Genomic DNA, 3803 nt, shown 5'->3' on the forward strand with positions numbered 1-3803 from the left:
ACCAAACTTTTTTATTTTGCTATATTAGGAATTTGTTGTCCATATATAAATTTTATGTTTACATTGTAAAGGTAATGTGGGCATTCTCTATATACTTGAAGCTGTTGCTATACTTCCTCAGCTGGTCTTACTTCAGAGAACTAGAATATTGACAATTTAAACTGGTCAATATGTATTTCTTCTAGGGTAACACACTTCCTTATACACTTATATTAATAATAATATTTTAAGTAACGTTTTGTCAAAGTTTAGTTTATTTTTTATATTTTTCTTGTGCAGAGCATACCGCGCATTGTACATTTTGAACTGGATCTACCGTTATTTCACCGAGCCTCATTATGTCCATTGGATCAGTATGCCACGTTATCATTATCTCATTCTACACTCTGTAAACAATTTAAATATATTATTATCTTGATAACATGTAACATAAATGATGTTATTGATCTTGCAGCTTGGATAGCAGGCCTAGTCCAGACATTGCTCTATGCTGATTTCTTCTATTACTACTTTGAAAGGTAAAATGACTTAACTACCCCTTTATGTTATAACTTGTTAGTGCCAAAATTTGGAATTAATTTATTTTTACTCTTTGAATTCAGTTGGAAGAATAATGTAAAGCTCCAATTACCAGCTTGATGATCGTTTTATTATGCGCGTTGATTGATAGTTTTAAGGAAATCATACTTTTTTTATACTTTTGAATTGGAGAGATTATGTTGATGTACCTTGGATAACAATTAATGAATGTACTGAAGCTATTATCTGTACATTTTTTAATTGGCCATGGTTGTTTTTAACGATGTTGAAGCATAGGTCACATGAATCATTGTATAACCTTAAAAGGCTATGTCCGGGGTTAGACAAACAAATCACTATTTTCACTTTACGAGTGTTCAAGCACAGTGTACGTGTGGGTTTACGTGAAGATTTAGCGGATAAGGATGAATTTGATTTACGAATATTCACTACGAAGACAAGGGTGTTACTCATTAGTATATCCTTTGCAAAAGAGCAGGTAATTATCGTGGCAAAAATATTGATACACCGACAACAACTTCACCTTCAAAGTCTCCATGTAGCATTAACTACAAAGTTACCAAATGCAACGTATATGTAAGACTAAAAGCTACCCACGGCTCCTCTAGTTTCATATTAGACGATTTTGTTGAAAGTCATAGTCATGGTCTTGTTGAATAAGGATTTAAAAGGAGTCGTCGTCAGTTGGATTTATACGCCCATGAATGTATACAAAAGTTAACTCGTGTGGTATATATTGGTGCGACAATTTCATATAGGTTACAATCATTGTTAAATGGGGGTCGTGACATGGTTAGGGATCAAACGAGTTTAATAGTTCAAGGATATGAGAGCTTTCCTAGGAGAAAAAGATGCATAGATGGTGTCAAATAGCATGGAAGGACGCGTGTCGTATTTAATTAATTTCTCATTTGTTTACACGGTTGTTGAATGTGAGTTGCGGTTTTTATTTTCGGCTGAAGACGTTACAAATGCAACTATAAGGCATTCGGCGGAGTTTTAGCATTTGAAACCACATGCCATACCGATATGTAAGTTGTTTATGTGTATTTTTACGTTAATGTATTAAATTATTTGATTTTCAAATTATTTTTCAGGTACGTCATGATGTTTGTTACTTTTATAGGGGTTGATCATCACAAAATTATTTCAGTTCTTTGTGATTTTCTAGACCTAATTCAGTTTAAACGCCGCTTAAGTCGCACACATCAATCCAAATTTCAAATTACATATGTATAATTAATACTGTTGTTTTGTAAATTGAGGGTCCGAAGCCGTAGCTTCATTTAACTCTCCCTAGCCCCGATATTGTTTGCTTTACAACGAAGCTACCAAATCATACAAGTGGATGTTACAGTGTTTTCTTCAAGCTCATAGTAAGCAACCAAGACTAGTATATATATCAAGAGCCAACAATGAAGCAAGCAATATCTATCGTCATGGTCGTCTCAACGTTTCTGAAGGCCTAAAGCGAATTAAAATATTGAGGCCTTTATCAAAAATCTATTTGATATAAATCCTCTTCCTTTTCCCGGGCTTGGGACCGACAATAATAAACTAATAAGTTTATAGTTGACGGAGTTATAATTTTTTTTGTTTCTTCAACCTTTTAGAATTACCAGATTCATACTTTCGAAATCTAGTTGACATTATAAAAAATCTAACTATAAATAATCTAAGATTCTAACTATTGGCCGCCATTAACTTCTATCCTTATTTTTATTTTTTATATCATAATACAATGATAAATCATTAATAACATAGGTCTCACTTTAGCATGTGGTCCAACAAGTTCTTAATAAAAAAAAACTCGGTTTTAAAAGATATAGTACATAATTCATATAAACTTGGAAGCCTCAAATAATGGAGGCCCAAAATCACTGCATTATTTGGCTAGCCCATGGGCCGGGCTTGTCTATCGTGTTATGCTTATGTTTCTAGGTAGTTCGTTCTCTATTGTATGGTATATAATGTGCCATAAGATTATACGCCGATCATATGATAAAGATCAAGACACCTTTCGACATTATTTTCTCGTGCTTCTGATGGCCGGGTATAAATCTTGTATATTATTACTTTAATTGTACAGTTTTTTATTAGTTTTTCGTTAGAACAATGGTACTTCAAGCATACTTTTGTATTTCAGATCATTGGACGCTAAAAATACTAATAAAAGATATTTATGAGCATGCTTTGAAGTCTTAGGAAGTTCAAAAGTGAGCGTTTTATTTTAGGCAAACATTTGGATTTAGTATATGTGCTACGAAAAAATAAAAATATTTTGTTTGTGAATTAATAAGCACACACTGACATGGAGCCAGAGAGTTTATTAAAAGATGACGAAAATAATTGGTAGAAGTGGAATTTGCAAGTTAGTCATATGCAAATGAAGAAAAAGAAAAAAAGAATTCGAAATGTGTTGTAGCTAAACTAAAAAACTCACGTGGGCTTAATTAATTATGGTGCATGGGCTGCATTAGTTTTAAAAGTCCAAGTCTCAAATCCTTTTCTGAGGACGTGAGTATTAAAAGAAAACGACAAACCATAACAAAAAAAAAATAAATAAATACATACGGCAGCCAGAGGTCATGCAAGAAAAAAAAATGAGGAAAATCAAGCTTCATTCACCCTTCCATCCATGTTCATGGCCTACCAAACATCAAGTGAAGACCAAATCATCACCATGAGCGGTTAGTCTCATTCGGATCATACCCGGGATGTAGAGTATTGTACTTGTTTAGTTTTTCTCATGTTTTAAGAAATAGATATATGTAATTATTTATTGTCGATCTATGAGCATTGATGTTTGGTATTTCATTCGGATTAGGTTTATTCGATCAGAATGATTAGTTTGTCAGTTGTTGTGATACGTGTTCATAGGGTTGTATTAATTAGTTTGAATGTGATAAAGCATACAATCGCTCTTAGTTGAGTCACACTGGCAGGGACCGTTTGAAAACCAGTGTCGTGTGTTAGCGATTGCTGATGCCTATTGTTTAACTAGTTGATTAACCAGATTTGATTATTGATATTCAATTTGTTAAATGACATGACATTGTTGTTTGTTACAAGCTTGAACCTCGTGTGTGATTTGCTTTTGTTAATTACTTGAAAGTTGTTTAACTTGTTTGTTTGAATTGAAAACTAAATCTATTTGCTAGTGCGACCAGCACTCGTTACTATTACTTCATAATATTAGAAATTGGTTGCATGTTACATTAACCACATAATTCTCGTGGTTCGACACCTTACTTACCCTAGAT

General features: G+C 33.1%; 1 pseudogene; it reads left to right on the forward strand.

The window, feature by feature from the left end:
• The first annotated feature begins 71 nt into the window (after positions 1-71).
• On the forward strand, positions 72-639 carry LOC143591986 (ER lumen protein-retaining receptor-like; annotated as a pseudogene).
• The last annotated feature ends 3164 nt before the right edge of the window (positions 640-3803 follow it).

This window comes from Bidens hawaiensis, unplaced genomic scaffold (genome assembly GCF_021521415.1).
Source record: "Bidens hawaiensis isolate Kalapana, Puna unplaced genomic scaffold, B.hawaiensis_p1.1 tig00040240_1, whole genome shotgun sequence".
Classification (NCBI taxonomy): domain Eukaryota; kingdom Viridiplantae; phylum Streptophyta; class Magnoliopsida; order Asterales; family Asteraceae; genus Bidens; species Bidens hawaiensis.